General features: G+C 45.4%; 4 protein-coding genes across 5 annotated transcripts in view; 3 read left to right on the top strand and 1 right to left on the bottom strand.

Moving 5' to 3' along the window:
- Positions 1-21,467, top strand: part of LOC126942481 (zinc finger protein 44) — a 414,080-nt gene that overhangs the window by 240,794 nt on the left and 151,819 nt on the right. The window lies entirely within an intron of this gene.
- The window catches only part of ZNF20 (zinc finger protein 20), a 201,259-nt gene that overhangs the window by 138,105 nt on the left and 41,687 nt on the right, over positions 1-21,467 (top strand). The gene's annotated exons all lie outside the window — the stretch shown is intronic.
- Positions 1-21,467, top strand: part of ZNF823 (zinc finger protein 823) — a 445,525-nt gene that overhangs the window by 54,274 nt on the left and 369,784 nt on the right. The gene's annotated exons all lie outside the window — the stretch shown is intronic.
- The window catches only part of ZNF136 (zinc finger protein 136), a 30,246-nt gene that overhangs the window by 5,408 nt on the left and 3,371 nt on the right, over positions 1-21,467 (bottom strand). Inside the window, exon 1 of one of the 2 annotated variants that reach the window (XM_050770399.1) lies at positions 5,968-6,082. The exons of the other annotated variant lie outside the window; for it this stretch is intronic. The gene's annotated coding sequence lies outside the window, so the exon portion shown is untranslated. Of the gene's footprint in view, positions 1-5,967; positions 6,083-21,467 lie in introns of those variants that run through there. 2 annotated transcript variants of the gene reach the window in all.

Here is a 21,467-nt window from a genome sequence, read left to right on the forward strand (position 1 = left end):
TTACAGGCTTGAGCCACTGCGCCCGGCCTAATTTTTGTATTTTTAAATAGAGATGGGGTTTCACCATGTTGGCCAGGCTGGTCTCAAACTCCTAACCTCAAGTGATCTGCCAGCCTCGGCCTCCCAAAGTGCTGGGATTACAGGCGTGAGCCACCGCACTCAGCTTCGTGAATCTTCACTAAATTGGTAAAAATAAATTGGTGAATTCACCAACTTATCTACCTATTTTCTCATCAAAATGTATTCAGTGGCCAGGTGAACTGGATTATACCTGTAATTCCATCATGTTGGGAGGTTGAGGCAGAAGGACTGTTTGAGCCCAGGAATTCAAGATCAGTTTGGGCAATGCAGTGAGAACCTTCGTCTCTACAAAAAAATTTTAAAAATCAGCCAGCAGTGCTGGTGCACGCCTGTAGTCCCAGCTACTCAGGAGGCTGAGGTGAGAGGACTGCTTGAGCCCAGGAGTATGAGAATGCAGCAAGCTATGATGGGTGCCATTGCACTCCAACTTGGGCAAAAGAGGAAGACCCTGTCTCAAAATAGATAGATAGATACATACATACATAGATACATAGATAGATTCAGTTATGTAAAGCCATAATGAAGAGTGATTCTCCCTATTTCTCTGAGCTTTTTCTCTCTGTAGCCTTCTCAAGGCTAAACTCTAGGATTCTATTTGAAATCACAAAAAAGGGGCTGGGAGCAGTGGCTCACGCCTAAAATCCCAGTACTTTGGGAGGCCAAGGTAGGAGGATCACTTGAGCTTAGGAGTTTGAGACCAGCCTGGGCAACATGATGAAACCCTATCTCTACAAAAAATTAGCCAGTCGTGTAGTCTGCACCTATGGTCCTAGCTACTCAGGAGGCTGAGGTGGGAGGACTGCTTGAACCAGGGAGGTGGAGGCTGCAGTGAGCCATGATTGTGCCACTGAACTCCAGCCTGGAGCCAGACTGTGTCTCAAACAAATAAACAAACAAAAACAACAACAAAATCACAAAAAAGAACAGACTGAGAAACTTACTGCATATTTTTCTGGGGGGGAAAAATTAAATACAAATTTTTAACAAATATAAGGGTAGATATTTATTTTTCTGAGATCCACCTCTTATCTCTTTGGAAATATTTTAGCCTAACTTTCAAGCTTTAATGGTAAAATACATTTTACATGATGAAGTAAGTAAACAAATCTTCTTAATGTGACAAAATCAGGGAAAGCCACTGCTGACCTGGAACACAGAGAAATCTGACTTAACTGCCCAGTCAGGTCATCCTATCACATGGGACATCTCCCCAACCCCCATCCTGGTGCTGCTCACTGACCCTTCCCAGAGACAGTGGATTGTGCCCCCACCCCCATGCCTAAGTGCATTTTGCTTTTCAAGTTCTTGCATAACCTGGCAGAGGTGGGTTTTCTTTGTCTTTTAGGATCATTTTTCTCGCTTCAAGTACTCTGAAAGAATCCAGAGGGCAAGAATCATTTTCTGTCTTTCCCCTCAATATCTCCATCCAATTAGCTGACCACAAACGTGTCTCCAAAGAATGAAAACTGGGGCTGGAGAAAAACAAGCTGAGTGTCCCAACGGGTGAGCTTTTCAGAGGAAGGGTAAACCATGTCACTGCTTCCAGGCCCAACGCATCCAGCGGGTATCCAGCTCATGAGGGGCCACATGAACTGATACTCACTAGACCCTTCAAGAGACATGGAAGCTATGGCCTTCTTGGGGCAGCCCCAGTCAGTTCTGAACCCCAGGACCAGGAGAAGAGAGGGCAGGCTGAGGACAATCAACCCTGCAAAGTTTCCAAAGGGGAACCTCAACGCCAAGGCATTCTGATAAGGGTTTGCACTTGGGGAAGATAAAGGAGAGACACAAAGGTTTTCAACAATGGAGTTTCAGGTGGTTATTCTCTGCTTACCTCTCAGGCGAAAAGGTCACAAACACAAAAGAAATCTTTATAAAACAGTCATCCACTGCTTTCTGTAAAAATGATAAACTTGGCCGGGCGCGGTGGCTCAAGCCTGTAATCCCAGCACTTTGGGAGGCCGAGACGGGCGGATCACGAGGTCAGGAGATCGAGACCATCCTGGCTAACACGGCGAAACCCCGTCTCTACTAAAAATACAAAAAACTAGCCGGGCGAGGTGGCGGGCGCCTGTAGTCCCAGCTACTCCGGAGGCTGAGGCAGGAGAATGGCGTAAACCCGGGAGGCGGAGCTTGCAGTGAGCTGAGGTCCGGCCACTGCACTCCAGCCCGGGCTACAGAGCAAGACTCCGTCTCAAAAAAAAAAAAAAAAAAAAAAAAAAAATGATAAACTTAAAATATGACACCTGTCTCTAATGGAGAACGAAGGACAAATACCTTGGCGTGGTGGTTCACGCCTGTAATTCCAGCACTTTGGGAGGCCAAGGTGGGTGGACCACTTAAAGTCAGGAGTTTGAGACCAGCCTGGCCAACACGGTGAGACCCCATCTCTACTAAAAAATACAAAAAAATGGCCGGGCTCGGTGGCTCACACCTGTAATCCCAGCACTTTGGGAGGCCGAGACGGGCGGATCGCGAGGTCAGGAGATCGAGACCATCCTGGCTAACACGGTGAAACCCCGTCTCCACTAAAAATACAAAAAAAAAATTAGCCAGGCGCAGTGGCGGGCGCCTGTAGTCCCAGCTACTCTGGAGGCTGAGGCAAGAGAATGGCGAGAACTTGGGAGGCGGAGCTTGCAGTAAGCTGAGATCGCGCCACTGCACTCCAGCCTGGGCGACTCAGTGAGACTCCGTCTCCAAAAAACAAAACAAAACAAAAAAAATTAGCTGGGCGTGGTGGCAGGCACCTGTAATCCCAGCTATTGGGGAGGCTGAGGCAGGAAAATCACTTGAACTCAGGAGGCGGAGGTTGCAGTGAGCAGAGATTGCGCCACTGCAGCCTGGGCGACAGAGTGAGACTCCATCTAAAAATAATAATAATAATAAACCAGACAAATAGTTGATAACACTGTGCATTCAAGAACAGAGGTTGGTGTTGGGGACTGCGGAAATTATACCTACAATTTAGGAGTTTGCTGCCAGATCAAGGAGAGTTAGGCTGGGGGTGGGGAGCTCGGAGGTGGATTTCACACCCTGCTTCCCACACATTTGAGCAACTCAGATGAAACAAAATCGGATGCTGACGGCGAAGAGGCCTGGGTCCCTCCAGCCATGTTGGACCCTGGGCCCCTGCACACTTGCCATTTCCCATACTCGCCATTTCCCATCTTCCGGGGTCTCCTAGGTCCTCTCTCCGGCTGCCACGGCCAGCGCAGAGCACAGAGCCAAGGCAGTGAAGCCAGGAGCCAGAAGAGAAAGGTAATGCAGCCGGCGCAAGAAAAGAAAATTCACAAGATCATACAGGGTGGGGTAAGGTTGGGGGCAGACAGGGCTCTGAGAAGCGCCTGATTGGTCAATAAGTAAGATGCCATCCTGGCGTCCCTAACTGGATATAACTTCAGGCTCCGCCCCCTGTGGCTTGAGGGGCAGAACACATAAGATGTCTCAACAGGGATCTGACATGGTTCTAGCACACACCCTATGCAGTGGTGCACCTACCTCCAGGTTCCAGATGCCCATGTCCAAAGTCAAGATCACATACTGCACTAAAACTTTTAACCAATGCAAAAATGATGATAAACCATACCTATATGTTTATGGGGAATCATTATTGTTAACCTCAAAAAGGCAGGACTGTCTATATTGCTATGCACTATCTACATCCACACTTAAGCAGTTCCTGAATAGTGCTGAAGACGTAGTAGAGGTAGAAATATAAATGACCAATGGTGACATTTCTTCACTCACTGATGTCGCCACCCTCATATACACACACCCTCAGCTTCCGTATTATCTCATACTATCATTTACTTTCCTTCAAAGTGCTTATTTCCTTCTTATAAACCAGTCTTACCATTTTTTTCAACCCCTCTCCTTTCTCACAAAAATATAAGCACCAGGATTTCAATAATTTATTCACTTCGAGTTCCTGTATCAGAGCCTTGAGTGCCTGCATCATTTGTGCTTAATTCTAGACGTTTTGAGTCTACAGTTCTGGCATATGAGACATATTGAAAAATTAGCATCAAGAGCATATCACCTGAGCAAGAGAGGCTTGATTAGAATAGTGATCATGTCTCTCTCCCTTGCTAGGTTTATATTCTCACAACTTTCCTAGAGCTATTAGCCTAATTTGACTAATAATGGAGACTTTTAAAAATTATGAGTAGTTGACTGGGCGCTGTGGCTCATGCCTGTAATCCCAGTACTTTGAGAGGCCGAGGCAGGTGGATCACAAGGTCAGGGGATCAAGACCATCCTGGCTAACGTGGTGAAACCTCGTCTCTACTAAAAATACAAAAAATTAGCCGGACGTGGTGGCAGGCACCTGTAGTCCCAGCTACTCAGGAAGCTAAGGCAGGAGAATGGTGTGAACCCAGGAGGCGGAGCTTGCAGTGAGCTGAGATTGCGCCACTGCACTCCAGCGTGGATGACAGAGCCAGACTCCATCTCCAGAAAAAAAAAAAAAATTATCAATAGTTAGAATTTATGTATTTCAACTGAGGTATGTTATGGGAAGCCATGTCTAATTCATCATAAGAAATATTTCAGTGTTTAGGTAATAAATTTAGCACCACTCCATCTTTTTTACTTCTAGGTAAGAACTATCACAATAACTAAGGCCAAAAATAACCTTGCTTCTTCATAGTATACAATCCAGAGAAGTTTCTTGCTTCTTTGAATAGCAATCGATACACCTAAAGCAAGCAGAAGTCCTATAAGAAATCCTTTGGGGCCAGGTGTGGTGGCTCATGCCTGTAATCCCAGCAATTTGGGAGGCCAAGGCTGGCAGATCACCTGAGGTCAGGAGTTGGAGACCACCCTGGCCAACATGGAGAAATCTCGTCTCTATAAAATATAAACACAAAAATTACCCAGGCATGGTGATCTGTGCCTGTAATCCCAGCTACCCCGGAGGCTGAGGCAGGAGAATCGCTTGAACCTGGGAAGCAGAGGTTGCAGTGAGCCCAGATTGTGCCACTGTACTCTAGCCTGGGTGACAAGCGAGACTCCATCTCCAAAAAAAAAAAGAAAAGAATAAAAAAGAAATTCTTTTGAGCTCTCTCCTACTGATACACCACACAGTCACATATGGTTTGCTATCGTATTTATGACTTTTTTTTATACCTTCTTTGACAAGAGGTATGGTCCTTATGATCTTTGGGAAAAGGTTAAAAGCTTGATTTAACTTTTGGTATCATAAGTGAATGAGAAGTAATTCTTGTGATACAAACTGTGACTACATGAGCATGACAATTTATGTGAAAAAAACACACCTAAAATTGTATGCACAGAACATTGATTCACAATTTTTTTGTGTGTGTGTGAGACGGAGTCTCACTCTGTCACCCAGGCTGGAGTGCAGTGGCTCGATCACAGCTCACTGCAAGCTCCGCCTCCTAGGTTCACACCATTCTCCTGCCTTAGCCTCCGAGTAGCTGGGACTACAGGTGCCTGCCACCACGCCCGGCTAATTTTTGTATTTTTAGTAGAGACAGGGTTTCACCATGTTAGCCAGGATGGTCTCGATCTCCTGACCTTGTGATCCACCCACCTCGGCCTCCCAAAGTACTGGGATTACAGGCGTGAGTCACTACGCCCGGCCCGATTCACGATATTTAACAAATAACACCACAAAATTATAAAGTTTATTATAAAGTTGATCTGATCCATGATTGCAATGGAATTTTTTTTTTTTTTTTGAGACAGAGTCTCGCTCGTCGCCCAGGCTGGGGTGCAGTGGCATGATCTCGGCTCGCTGCAAGCTCCACCTCCCGGGTTCACACCATTCTCCTGCCTCAGCCTCCCGAGTAGCTGGGACTACAGGTGCCCGCCACCACGCCCAGCTAATTTTTTTTTGTATTTTTAGTAGAGATGGGGTTTCACCGTGTTAGCCAGGATGGTCTCGATCTCCTGACCTCGTAATCTGCCCGCCTCGGCCTCCCGAAGTGCTGGGATTACAAGCGTGAGCCACCGCGCCTGGCCTGCAATGGAATATTTTGATATAACTTAGCAGCAAATGAAAAAGACATTAACATTTGTTAGCATACATGCTGTTCGAAACCAGTTAGTAAACTATTTCTAAGAAACACGTCCAAAAATGTTGCTTGAGGAAATAAGGCATACTATGTTTGATCACATACAATGAAACCTAACTCAGGGACTACATTCAGCTGTGAATAACAGGAAAGGCCCACAATCTTCCTGATATAAGGAAGGTGCTTAATCTCACAAAAGAGTTCTGGGTGAAAGCAGACACTGCAGAAAGAGTACATAAACAAGTTCCCATGTAGCTGTTTTTGACAGCACCATTGTGGATGTGGATGTCAAACTAAAAAGCTTTTTAGCACAGCAAAGGACACAACTAACAGAGTGGAAGGGCAGCCAACACACGGAGTGGGAGAAAATACTTGCAAATGATATATCTGATAAGGTGTTAAAATCCAAAATATATAAAGAATTCAAACAGCTCAATAGCAAGAAAACAACCCAATTTTAAATTTTACTTATTTATTTATTCATTTATTTATTTTTGAGACTGAGTCTCACTCTAACACCCGCGTTGGAGTGCAGTGGTGTAATCTTGGCTCACTGCAACCTCTGCCTCCCAGGCTCAAGCCATCCTCCCACCTCAGCTGGGAGTAGCTGGGACCACAGGTATGGGCCACCATGCTCAGCTAATTTTTTTGTATATTTGATAGAGATGAGGTTTTGCCATGTTGCACAGGCTGGTCTCAAACTCCCGACCGCATGCAATCCACCTGCCTCAGACTCCCAAAGTGCTGAGATTACAGGCATGAGCCACTGGGCCTGGCCTCCAATTTTTTAAGTGGGCAAAGGATCTAAACAGACATTTCTTAAAGAACACACAGAAATGACAAAGACATTCATGAAAAAATGTTTAACATCCTGAATCATTAGGGAAATGCAAACTAAAACCTCAATGAGACAACACTTCACACCTGCTAGAATGACTGTTACCAAAAAGATTTTTAAAAAGGCTGGGCGCAGTGGCTCATGCCTGTAATCCCAGCATTTTGGGAGGCCAAGGCAGGCAGATCACGAGGTCAGGATTTCAAGACCAGCCTAGCCAACATGGTGAAACCCCATCTCTACTAAAAATACAAAAATTAGCTGGGCATGGTGGTGCATGCCTGTAATCCCAGCTACTCAGGAGGCTGAGGCAGGAGAATTGCTTGAACTGGGACCCAAGAAGTGGAGGTTGCGGTGAGCCAAGATCACACCACTGCACTTCAGCCTGGGCTACAGAGCGAGACTCCGTCTCAAAAAAAAAAAAAAAAAAAAATCCCATACTCAAGTGAGATGTAGCCCAGAAAAGCAAAATTGTTTTCACATTTGAAATTCATGATATTAACAGAATCAGTATCAAAAACATTTGACAAAGGTCAATATTTCAATACCTCTTCCACCATGAAAACAGTAAACTGGAAATGGAAGCGAACTTCTTTAACCTGAAATAAGGTATCCAAGAAAACCTCACTATAACATCATACTGATGGTGACACTGAATGTTTCCCCCTAAGATCAAATACAAGACAAGCATGTCTGTTTTTGACACAGCTATTCAACATGCTAAAAGAGGTGCTACCAGGGCAATCAGGCAAGAAAATGAAATAAAAGCATTCCAGATTTTAAAGGGCATACAAACATAGCCTCTGTCTCCCCATCAGACATACAAAATCACTCACATTTTGTCACTGCACATATAGGTGGACACACCCAGGCAGACACACAAATCCTCAGAGATAACACTTCAGAGACATAAACAGGTGCTCGCAGAGACAAACACAGCCCAGGCCCCTCCACTCCCTCCCAGCTTTCTCTCTCTCTCCTTAGGACTAAGCACCACCTGACACACTGCATATTCTACTTATATCTTGTTTCTTGTCTCCCACCCTGCTTCAGGCAGATAGGGTTATTTGTTCAGCTCTGTTTAATGCGGCACCCACTAGGAGATCTTTTACAAAAAAGGAGATTAATACTCATGGAAAGGCCGGGCGCGGTGGCTCAATTCTGTAATCCCAGCACTTTGGGAGGCTGAGGCAAGTGGATCACCTGAGGTCAGGAGTTTGAGACCAGCCTGGCCAACATGGTGAAACCTCATCTCCACTAAAAATACAAAAATTAGCTGGGTGTGGTGGCAAGTGCCTGTAATCCCAGCTACTTGGGAGGCTGAACCAGGAGAATCGCTTGAACCAGGGAGATGGAGGTTGCAGTAAGCTGAGATCACGCCACTTCACTCCCACCTGGGCAACAAACTCCGTCTCAAAAAAAAAAAAGTACTCATTGAATCAGGAGATCATATACACAGAGGGGTTTTACACAGACCTCATCATAAGCCCACGTTCACTTGATTTTCAGAGTGAATTCTTCAAAACCCATCCTATGTGGCAGAGGAGTATCTCTTAACCTCCAGACCAAAGGTAAGTTTATCCAAATGAGCTGAAAATTTAGGTCCAGGCAAACACTTGTACACAGATGTTTACAGCAGCATTATTCATAATTTTCAAAATTTGGAAGCTACTAAGATGCCTTACAGTAGATAAATGGATACGTAACAGCTACCTCCAGACAATGGAAGTACTAAAAATAAATGAGCTAAAAGGTAATGGAAGAAGCTTAAATGTGTATTACTTTTTTAAAAAAATTTCATGATCACATGCCCGCAAATGGTTATTACTAAGTGGAAGAAACAACTTTGAAAAGACTACATACTGTATAATTCAAACTACATAACACTGCAGAAGACAGAATCATAAAACAGTACAAAAATCAGTGGTTGCCAGAAGTCAGTGGGAGGGAGGGATAAATAAGTGGATGAGAGGGTTTTTAGGACAATGAAACTACCCTGTATTACACCATAGTAGAAATGTCACTGCATAGTTAGTTGTCAAAACTCATAGAATGTACAACTGCAAGAATAAATTCTAATGTAGGCTAGACTTTGGATGACAATGATGTCTCAAAATAGGTTCATCAATTGTAACAAATGTACAACTTTGGTGCAGAATGTTGATAGCTGGAGGGGTTGTAACTGAGTGGGAACAGGGGGCATAAGGGAACTCTGTACTATGTGCTCAATTTTGCCGTGAATCTAAAACTACTCTAAAAAGCAAAGTATAAGGCCGGGCACGGTGGCTCACACCTGTAATCCCAGCACTTTGGGAAGCTGAGGCAGGCAGATCACCTGAGGTTAGGAGTTTGAGACCAGCCTGGTCAACATGGCGAAACCCTGTCTCTACTAAGAATACAAAAATTAGCCGAGCGTGGTGATGCGTGCCTGTAATCCCAGCTACTCAGAAGGCTGAGGCAGGAGAATCACTTCAGTCCAGGAGGTGGAGGTTGCAGTGAGCCAAGATGGCATCACTGCACTCCAGTCTGGGCGACAAAGCAAGACTGTCTCAAAAAAAAAAAAAAAAAAAAAAAAAAAATTGAAAGAAAACAATCTCTCTCTCTGCCCTTCGGCTAACCTCGTTTCACTTGCTCTCTTTTTTCTGCAAGGCAGACCATAGAAACCAAAAATACACTCTAATCTACCCTGCCTTTCTATCTTGGAGCTAGTCGACGTGGCGAAACACTGTCTCTATTAAAAATACAAAAAATTAACTGGGCCTGGTGGTGCATGCCTGTAGTCCCAGCTACTCCGAAGGCTGAGGCAGGAGAACCGCTTGAACCGGGAGGCAGAGGTTGCAGTGAGCTGAGATCACACCATTGTACTCCAGCCTGAGCAACAGAGCAAGATTCCGTCTCAAAAAAAAAAAAGAAAGAAATTAATGCTTGTTGTTTCAGGCATCCAGTCTGTGGTTATTTGTTACAGCAGCCAAACATGACTAAGATAGCAAAGTTCTTTCTCTAACATACATCAAGGATTTGAAATCTATAGTAATCAGGAGAGTATGGTATTACCAGAGAGATGGACAGACAGACCAATGAAAAATAGCAAAATCTGAAACAAGGGCATCTATTTAAGGCACAAGAACCTGTGACAGAACAGGCATTGTCAGGCAGTGATAGAGATGACAGATACTTTTAACACAGGGGCAGGGACAAATGGTTATCTACAAGAGAATATTCAACCCCCTGCATATCACTAAGTGAAAAAAACACACCCTGCTATTCCCCTCACACCACAACAATCAACACAAAAGGCTTCTGTGACCAACCGTGTGGTGGTTTCTCCACATCAAAAAGCAAGTAATAGGCCAGATGTGGTGGCTCACACCTGTAATCGCAGCACTTTGGGAGGCCGAGGGGGGCAGATCACCTGAGGCCGGGAGTTAAAGACCAGCCTGACCAACATGGAGAAACTCCGCCTCTACTAAAAATAAAAAAAGTGGCCAGGTGTGGTAGTACATGCCTGTAATCCCAGCTACTGGGGAGGCTGAAGCAGGAAAATCACTTGAACCCGGGAGGCGGAGGTTGCAGTGAGCCAAGATCATGCCATTGCACTCCAGCCTGGGCAACAACAGTGAAACTCTGTCTGAGAAAAAAAAAAAAAAAAAAGACAAGTAATGAATTGTGCAGCATATAGCCGCTGGGTATCTGCCATACTGATTCGATTATGAAGCTACCTACCTGGGAACAGCAGCAGATGCCACAGGTTGAGGGCTCAGTCCTAAAAGACTGACCCCACATATCCAACAGCAGTGGCAAGACCAGGCCTCTGGAACTTCTGACCAACAGGCTTCAAATTGAGGTTCCCATGACACCCTTTTTCGGCTGAATTAACTTGCTAACACAGCTCACAAAATTCGGGAAAACACGTTTACCAGTTTATTATAAAGTCTATTTTAAAGGCTACAAATAAACAGCCAGGTAGAGATACATAGGGCAAGATCCACAAGGGTCCCAAGCACAGGAGCTTCCATTCCGGTAGAGTTAGGGTACGACTCACTCCTGGCATGAGGATGAGTTCTTGATCACCTTCCTATAATACAAGTCTCCCTGAGTTTAGCTGTCTAGAAGCTCCCCATACTCCATCCTCTTGGGCCTTTTATATAGACACCATTCAGTAGGAATGATAAAAGCATGGCGTTTAGGACAGACATCATTCAATAGGAATGATAAAAGTATGGAACACCCCGTAGAAGTGCAATTGGACAACAAGGGTATGGACTAATACTAATAGTGGGAAAACCAATAAGGCCTGTCTGCTCACTCTTCTTAGTCTCTGCGTACATTCTTTCCTCCTGGGTATAGGGTAGGATCCTTTCTGAAGTGGGGATCTTAAGACCTGCAAAGGGGCAAGAGAAGTCAGAAAATTTCTTTATGGCCAGCTCCAAGACAGAAAGGCAGGGGAAGATCAGAGTATATTTTTGGTCTCTATGGCTTGTCTTGGGGAGAAATAAAGGCTATGAAAGGACTGTGGATGAAAGCATATATATATATATATATATATATATATATATATAGCTGTTATATATAAAAATCACAATCTATATAATAATCAGTTAATTGTAGACTTGCCTATTATCCTGAATTCATATAATTTTATGTTACTTCAGTATCCAATTTATTAGGTTGGAGCAAAAGTAATTGTTTTTTTTTGTTTTGTTTTGTTTTTTGAGATAGAGTCTTGCTCTGTTGCCCAGGCTGGAGTACACTGTTGCCATCTCGGCTCACTGCAACCTCCACCTCCCAGGTTCAAGAGATTCTCCTGCCTCAGCCTCCTGAATAGCTGGGATTACAGGCATGCGCCACCACACCCAGCTAATTTTTGTGTTTTTTTAGTAGAGATGGGGTTTTGCCATGTTGGCCAGGGTAGTCTCAAGCTCCTGACCCCAAATGATCCACCTGCCTTGGCCTCCCAAAGTGCTGGGATTACAGGTGTGAGCCACCACGCCCAGGCATTTTTTATTCCTTTTAATATAGGCTTAACTTTCTCATACCAGAAGCAGGGCTCATTCACCCTTGGTACCATTTGCAGTTCTCTGCTTCCTCCCAGTTCCTCCATGTGGTTGATCCACTCATCTGCCTTATAGATCGCCTCCCTATGGAACACCTAGATACAATTTACTTGACTCTTCCACTGACACCCACACTCCTATGGACTGAACCGACACGCTGCAATGACCACCTGACAGTCACGGTGTGACTCCATGTAACTCGTGCCTCCTTCCTCTAAACACACCAAAACCTCCCAAAGAGAAGCTGGGTTAGGTGACACCTTGGACCCCAATAAAGGATTTGGCCCGCAATTTCCTCTGTTTCCCTTGTGCCCCACTGACAGGTTGAGGGTACGTGTCACAAGTAGCTCCACCTACCTGCGGGCCTACAAGGCATGCTACCCTCCTTTCTCTAGGATTTCTTTTTTTTTTTTCTTTTTTTCCAGATGGAGTCTCACTCAGTCGCCAGGCTGGAGAGTAGTGGCACTTTCTTGGCTCACTGCAATCTCCGACTCCCTGGTTCAAGTGATTCCCCTGCCTCAGCCTCCCGAGTAGCTGGAACTATAGGTGCACCCCACCACACCCAGCTAATTTTTGTATTTTTACTAGAGACAGAGTTTTACCATGTTGGCCAGGATGGTCTCAATCTCCTGATCTCGTGATCCACCTGCCTTGGTCTCCCAAAGTGCTAGGGTTACAGGCGTGAGCACCATGCCCGGCCTCTGGGATTTCTAAGTAATAAACTCCTCCTATTATTTCCTGTGTTTGTTGAGTTGTCTCCTCTGAGTCTCACCTAATTGCCTAATTGACACACCTGACTACTATTTGAACCTAACTACTATCATAATCAGGGCTCTCTTGGTAGGAACAGAGTAGCAGTGTTTACTAGCCACTAATAGATACCGGATTAGTGGCTACTCTTGGATTAAACTGACAATGGTCAGACAAGAGCTACAAGGTGCCTGCTTGTACAGAGCAAGTATAAACAAGTGTGCTGTTGAGAGGGACACCTGGTCATGGGTATGGCATTTAGGCAAGTAGATCATTTGAGGTCAGGAATTTGAGATCAGCCTAGCCAACAGGGAGAAACCCTGTCTCTACTAAAAATACAAAAATTAGCTGGGCGTGGTGGCTCACTGCTGTAATCCCTGTTACTTAGAAGGCTGAAGCACTGGAAATGCTTGACCCCGGGAGGTGGAGGCTGCAGTAAGCCAACATGATGCCACTGCACTCCAGCCTGGGTGAGAGTGAGACTTTTTTTCTTTTTTTGAGACAGAGAGAAGAAATAAAAATTTAAAAAATTTTTTTAAAGTAGCAAACTCTCATAAGTTACAATTTTTTTCCAACTTCACTGTAGGGAGAGTGTTCTTTTTTTTTTTTTTTTTTTTTTTTTTTTCCTTTTTGCGGAGAACAGGGTCTCGCTATATTACCCAAGCAGGTCTCAAACTCCCAGGCTCAAGCTATCCTCCCGCCTCTGCCTCCCTGAGAGCTGGGATTACAGGCATGAGCCACCGCGCCCGGCTGAGAGTGTTCTTTATTTAACCTGGGAGCACAGATTCAAGTTGCCTTAAATATATACTCCCTAGAATGTTCTTTTACAAGAAAATTAAGTAGGCCTCAAAGGAAGAGCCAAAGTCAACTCAATTAAAATCAAGAAGAGAGGCCGGGCGCGGTGGCTCAAGCCTGTAATCCCAGCACTTTGGGAGGCCGAGACGGGTGGATCACGAGGTCAGGAGATAGAGACCATCCTGGCTAACACAGTGAAACCCCGTCTCTACTAAAACTACAAAAAACTAGCCGGGCGAGGTGGCGGGCGCCAGTAGTCCCAGCTACTCCGGAGGCTGAGGCAGGAGAATGGCGTAAACCCGGGAGGCGGAGCTTGCAGTGAGCTGAGATCCGGCCACTGCATCCAGCCCGGGCGACAGGGCAAGACTCCGTCTCAAAAAAACAAAAAACAAAAAACAAGAAGAGTACCTTTCCCCACCCTTGATGATGGTGCATGCAGAAAGCAGCCAAAAAAGCAAACAAACAAAAAAATGTAAAAGAGTCCATCAAAATGCAGAGTGGAGTGAAAAGGTCAATCACTCCCTGCAATCCCTACAAATGAAAAAGAATTAGTCTACAGAATACGTTAAAAAAAGAAAAAAAGGAAGAAAGAAATGAAACAATAAATATACAAATGACTTTAGTGTGACGAGATGACTGAAAATTATTTTACAGAAGATGAAAGTCCACATGGAAAAAATGCTCAATCCCAGTGTAAAAAGCAACATGTAATCACACAGAGAAAAATAAAGAGAACTATGTATAAGGAGTAAATACACATGCATACATGGTCAGAGGGTTAATCTATATATTCCATTGGCATTCCCAAGTCAATCTGAATTTATCTATAAGCTATATCCCAGGGATTTTTTTTTCTAATGTATAAAATTTACAAAGCGGCCAGATGCGGTGGCGCACACCTCTAATCCCAGCACTTTGGGAGGCTGAGGTGGGCGGATCACAAGGTCAACAGATCAAGACCATCCTGGCCAACATGGTAAAACCCTATCTCTACTAAAAGTATAAAAATTAGCTGGGTGGGGCCAGGCGCGGTGGCTCATTCCTGTAATCCCAACACTTTGGGAGGCCGAGGTGAGCGGACCACCTGAGGTCGGGAGTTCGAGATCAGCCTGACCAACATGGAGAAACCCCGTCTGTATTAAAAATACAAAATTAGCCAGGCGTGGTGGTACATGCCTATAATCCCAGCTACTCTGGAGGCTGAGGCAGAAGAATCGCTTGAACCCAGGAGGCAGAGGTTGCGGTGAGCCGAGACTGTGCCATTGCCCTCCAGCCTGGGCAACAAGAGTGAAACTCCATCTCAAAATTTAAAAAAAAAAAAAATACGCTGGGTGTGGTGGCATGAGCCTGTAATCCCAGCTACTCGGGAGGCTGAGGCAGAAGAATCGCTTGAACCTAGGAGGCAGGGGTTGCAGTGAGCCAAGATCGTGCCACTGCACTCCAGCCTGGCCTGGCAACAGAGTGAGACTCCGTCTCAAAAAAAAAAAAAAAAAATTTATGAAGCATGGCTGGCCACAGTGGTTCACACCTATAATCCCAGTACTGAGCCCAAGGGTTCAAGATTAGCCTGGACAACATGGCAAGACCCCGTCTCTATAAAAAAATACAACCATTAGTCAGGCGTGTAGCATACGCCTGTAGTCCCAGCTACTTGGGAGGGTGAGATGGGAGGATTGCTTGAGCCTGGGAGGCCAAGGTTGCAGTGAGCCATGATCGTGTCACTGCACTTCAGTCTGGGCGACAGAGGAAGACCTACCTCCAAAAAAAGAAAAAAAGAAATTTATGAAGCATTAGCACTTGGAGACAAAAATAACAATTACATTGGCGACAGGTAAAATACTAACAACTCAAATCAAGCAGTGGAATGGTTAGTAACCTGGGTGACCCACAGCCTCAGACAGCAGCATGTGTGCAATGGATTTAGGTAAAGAAACCACAAAAGTACCTTTTCAGCATATTGTTAACATCAACTTACTGAAAACTTACAAGTGGCAAAACCCTATGACAAAGCAACAATAAAGCTATAAAGAATAAAAGATGCAGTGCACGGTGGCTCACAGCTGTAATCCCAGCACTTTAGGAGGCTGAGGAGGGCAGATTGCTTGGGCTCAGGACTCAAGAGACCAGCCTGGGCAACATGGCAAAACCCCATCTGACAAAAATACAAAAATAAGCCAGGCGAGGTGGTGCGCGTCTGTAGTCCCAGCTACTCAGGAGGTTGAGGTGGGAAGATGGCTTGAGCCAGAAAGGTAGAGGCTGCAGTGAGCCAAGATTGTGCCACTGCACTCCAGCCTGGGCAACAGAGCCAGACCTTGTCTCAAAAATAAATAAATAAATAACAAAAACAAAATCAGAATCAGGGCAGGGCGTGGTAGCTCACCCATGTAATCCTAGCATTTTGGGAGGCCGAGGTGGGTGGATCATGTGAGGTCAGGAGTTCGAGACCAGCCTGACCAATATGGTGAAACCCCGTCTTCACTAAAAATACAAAAATTAGTTGGGTGTGCTGGTGTGTGCCTGTAGCCCCAGCTACTTGGGAGGCTGAGACAGGAGAATTGCTTGTACCCAGGAGGAAGAGGCTGCAGTGAGCCAAGATCATGCCACTGCACTCTAGTCTCCGTGACAGAGCCAGACCCTATCTCAAAAAAAAAAAAAAGGCCGGGCGCGGTGGCTCACGCCTGTAATCCCAGCACTTTTGGAGGCCGAGGTGGGCAGATCACGATGTCAGGAGATTGAGACCATACTGGCTAACACAGTGAAACCCTGTCTCTACTAAAAATACAAAAAAATGGCCATGCACGGAGGCTCACACCTGTAATGCTCACACCTGTAATCCCAGCACTTTGGGAGGCCGAGGAGGGTGGATCACGAGGTCAGGAGGTGGAGACCATCCTAGCTAACACGGTGAAACCCTATCTTAACGAAAAATACAAAATATAGCCGGGCGTGGTGGCGGGCGCCAGTAGTCCCAGCTACTCGGGAGGCTGAGGCAGGAGAATGGTGTGAACCCAGGAGGCGGAGCTTGCAGTGAGCCGAGATCCTCCAATAAACTCCAGCCTGGGTGACAGAGTGAGAATCCATTTCAAAAAAAAAAACAGAATCAGTACTGTGGTCATCTCTGGGTACAGAGAAGGAGGGTGAAATCAGGGAGACACGCCAGAAATGCCCAAGGCTTATTTGTTTACCTTTACCTACATTCAAAAGTTTACTATACTCTCACTGTGGAGATGCAGCCCAGAGTGGCTCCTCCCAGGCAGTGAGGGAGGAATATCTGAGTAATTAGAAAATATAATCCTCGGAGCACTACTTACTCTACTGTCCCCTCCTCAGTGTGGAAATGCTCCCTCCTCCAGGGTCTTAATTCTCACCAGCAACCACTCACTCGGAGTTGATGTAAGTCACTTTTTCTGACAACAAATACATGGAGACTGCTCAATATCAACTAACTTTCCAATACCAGCTGGGGATCCAGTAATTCAATTCTGTCATCACCTGGCATTAGCCCAGATCCCACAAGTCCAGGGCTTACCCCAGGACACAGCCCCCACTGCAGATGCCAGTCCCAGCCTTGATGTGCTGGCAGGGTGGTATAGCAGGGCGGGGGGGGGGGGGTGGTGGAGGCACCGTTAATTCTAACCAACTGCATATAAATCCAACAAACCCTCCTCGCTTTTTTTTTTTTTTTTTTTTTTTTTTGAGAAATTTAAAAGACGCCAGACATCGTGGCTCATGCCTGTAATCCCAGCACTTTGGGAGGCTGAGGCAGGTAGATTGGTTGACCACAGGAGTTTGAGACCAGTATGGGCAACATGGCGAAACCTGGTCTCTACCAAAAAAAAAAAGGCGGGTGTGGTAATTTTAGCTGGGTCTAGTCCCAGCTACTCAGGAGGCTGAGATGGGAGGATCCCTTGAGCCTGGGAGGCAGAGGTGGCAGTGAGCCAAAATTGAGTCACTGTGCTTCATTCAGCCGGGGCGATAGATTAAAACCATGTCTCAAAAAAAAAAAAAAAAAACTCAAAGTCCATATGATTCCTATTGCAAATGAATTGCCACTTGAACTAAAAGGAAAATGCACCTGACCTTTTTTTTTTTTTTTTTTTTTTTTTTTGAGATGGAGTCTCGCTTTCTGGCCCAGGCTGGAGTGCAGTGGCGCGATCTCGGCTCACTGTAAGCTCCGTCTCCCGGGTTCACGCCCTTCTCCTGCCTCAGCCTCCCGAGTAGCTGGGACTACAGGCACCTGCCACCACACCCAGCTAATTTTTTGTATTTTTAGTAGAGATGGGGTTTCACCGTGTTAGCCAGGATGGTCTTGATCTCCTGACTTCATGATCCACCCACCTCGGCCTCCCAAAGTGCTGGGATTACAGGGGTGAGCCACCGCGCCTGGCCACAAACCCTCCTCACTTTCAATAATTTGCTAGTACTACTCACAGAACTCAGAAAAACACAAGTTTACCAGTTTGTCATAAAGGATGACCCCTATAATCTCAGCACTTTGGGAGGCTAAGGTGGGTGGATCACCTGAGGTCAGGAGTTCAAGACCAGCGTGGCCAACATGGTGAAACCCTATCTTTACCATAAATACAAAAAAAAATTAGCTAGGCATGGTAGCAGGCACCTGTAATCCTAGCTACTTGGGAGGCTGAGGCAGGAGAATCGCTTGAACCCGGGAGGTGGAGGTTACAGAGAGCTGAGATCATGCCACTGCACTCCAGCCTGGGAAACAAGAGTATAACTTTCATCTCAAAAAAAAAAAAAAAAATCACCCAAGAACACCCAAATGGAAAAGATGTATAGGACCAGGGAAGTGGGGGTCCCCTGGAAGGCCCCAGCCCTCTACTGCAACTGTCCTCTGGGAGGAGTCACACAAGGGCCCATATTCACTAGACCCTCCAGGGAAGGGAGTATAGGACCCCCTTCCCTACAGGACTTGAGTTCCACCCTCCCAGCACATCACTGTGTTCACCAACCAGGAAGCTCTCAGAATGTCTTCATTCCAGAATTTTCATATTAACAGAACTCAATATCCAGCCTCTCCCCCTTTACTGTGGTCTAAAATGGGGCTTGAGGGGGCGTGGTGGCTCATGCCTATAATCCCGGCACTTTGGGAGGCCACGGTGAGTGGATCACCTAAGGCCAGGAGTTGGAGACCAGCCTGGCTAACATGATGAAACCCTGTTTCTACTAAAAATACATGGCTGGGCATGGTGGTATGCGCCTATAATCCCAGCTACTCAGGAGGCTGAGGCAGGAGAATTGCTTGAACCCAGGAGGCGGAGGTTGCAGTGAGCCGAGATCACGCCATTGCACTCCAGCTTGGGCAACAACAGTGAAACTCCATCTCAAAAAAAAAAAAAGAATGGACATTTGTAGTCACTATCAGGCTTTGTTATTTAAAGAAAAAAACACTGTGAAGTAATGGAAAAGGTATCTTTGCATCAGTCTGCTTCTGCAAAACAGAAAGGACTGAGTGGTTAACGGGGCAGTGATTTCTGTGACCGTATCCATTTAACTGGATTACAGGGCTCGAGTAAAACTCAACATTATTAGCAGTTTGGCTTTGCTTCCAGAGAATTGGTTTAATTGTAGAACAAATTGTACAAATTGGGAAAGTCTCTGAGGCGCAGACTTAGATGCTTTTGCCTCTTGGAGAAAGGGTTTAGGTAGAGATGGGGTGTGGTGGCAGGTGCCTGTATTTTTTTTAGTAGAGACGGGGTTTCTCCATATTGGTCAGGGTGGTCTTGGCCTCCTAAAATGCTGGGATTACAGGCGTGAGCCACCGTGCCCAGTGTTATCTTTTTTTTTTCTTTGAGACAAAGTCTGGCAATGTTGCCTGGGCTGGTCTCAAACTGCTAAGCTCAAGCTATCCTCCGGCCTCAGCCTCCCAAAGTGATGGGATTACAAGCGTGAGCCACAGCATCGGGCCTACAAATGCCCATTCTTTGCTTCATAAAACATTAGCTGAACAGTTTTGTGTTCACTGATCAGTGGGAACAAAACATTTGTTTTTTTTTTTTTTTTTTTGAGACGGAGTCTCGCTCTGCCGCCCAGGCTGGAGTGCAGTGGCTGGATCTCAGCTCACTGCAAGCTCCGCCTCCCCGGTTCACGCCATTCTCCTGCCTCAGCCTCCCGAGTAGTTGGGACTACAGGCGCCCGCCTCCGCGCCCGGCTAGTTTTTTGTATTTTTTAGTAGAGACGGGGTTTCACCGTGTTAGCCAGGATGGTCTCGATCTCCTGACCTCGTGATCCGCCCGTCTCGGCCTCCCAAAGTGCTGGGATTACAGGCTTGAGCCACCGCACCCGGCCAACAAAACATTTGTTAACCAAACATACCTTAAATTTGTGTCTCTGACACAGACCATCAAAGATTTGGCTTCATGACTCCTCAAAGTACTACAATGAGATTCTGCTTCATAGGTGAAAGGCCACAGGACCTACACATATCATACAGATAATTACTCCAAAATATGGAGAAATACAGATACAAGCCCTTGACTTGTAAATTTCCTCCAGGTCCTTAACTTTGACCCATTCTCAGCCTGAACAAACAGGCAACGCTTCCTAAGAAGAGAATAACCTCAGAATAAAACATGCTCTGATCTAGGTCTCATTTTGCACCCTCCATCCTGCCTTCTTTCTCCTCATCTTCTTTCTAATTTTGTTTACCCCTTCCTATGAAAGAAAATGCTTTTCTGCCTAAATTTTCAGATCTTTGCAGATCTTATATTTGGTTGATGCCTTCCATTATGCAGTACTCCTTTGGATTGGCCTCAGTTTGGAGTCACTGGCCTCAGGCCTCTGCAGCCCAGTCAAGGCTACCCACTTCCCTTTACACACCTTATGTGGATATTTAAAGAAAATACCCATGTTTGATGACTCATGTTTGATGAATCCAGCAAAATCAATCTCAATGTTTATGGGAGGGAAGAAAATTAAAGCACATTTACATCACAGCTGAACAGAAAAAGCATAAGAATCTACCATCTATTCTTTTCAGACAAAGATGTTACTTAATTACTATTTCCATGAAAAAAATAATTTAGTAAACAAAAATTCTATTAGAGGATTCCTAGTTGTTGCCAGGTCCTGCTCCCTAAGATTTAGAATTAATCTGCCAAGTTCCAACAACAAGAAACAGAACAGTTACTCGCTGTCACAAATTCTCCACCTTGCAAGAGAAATTGATGTATTGGTGAATCTTTGTAATTCCCCAATTTATCTACCAACTTTCTTGTGAAACCATATTCATTTTTCTGAAACCACAATAGAAGAGTTGGTTCTCCCCACCCCCATTTCTTTCCCCTGATAATATTCTCAAGGTTAAGCCCTGGAATTCCATTTCAAGTCACCCAACAGAACACAGATCTGACAAACATACTACACATATACTACACATGCTCCGGGAAAGAATAAAAGAAAATAAGAATTTGTTGTTGTTATTGTTGTTAAGCAGTTTAAATTTTGAGACAGAGTCTTGCTCTGTCGCCTAGGCTGGAGTGCAATGGCACAATCTCAACTCACTGCAACTTCCACCTCCTGGGTTCAAGTGATTCTCCTGCCTCAGCCTCCTGAGTAGCTGGGATTACAGGCGCCCACAACCACACCTGGCTAATTGTTGTATTTTTAGTAGAGACAGGGTTTCACCATGTTGGCCAGGTTGGTCTCGAACTCCTGACCTCATGTGATCCACCCACCTCGGCCTCCTAAAGTACTGGAATTACAGGCATGAGTCACTGCGCGTGGCCAGCAGTTTAAATTTTATTGACCTTTCAGTTTTATTAAAAAAGTTTAAGGTCACACTGCTAAGTCTGACGTGCTACATACAGATGGTGCAGAATATGAGTATGAAGAGATACACATTGGTCCATGTCCCAAAAGATTACAGAATCGGCCGGGCGCGGTGGCTCAAGCCTG

Source organism: Macaca thibetana, chromosome 19, assembly GCF_024542745.1.
Source record: "Macaca thibetana thibetana isolate TM-01 chromosome 19, ASM2454274v1, whole genome shotgun sequence".
Classification (NCBI taxonomy): Eukaryota; Metazoa; Chordata; class Mammalia; order Primates; family Cercopithecidae; genus Macaca; species Macaca thibetana.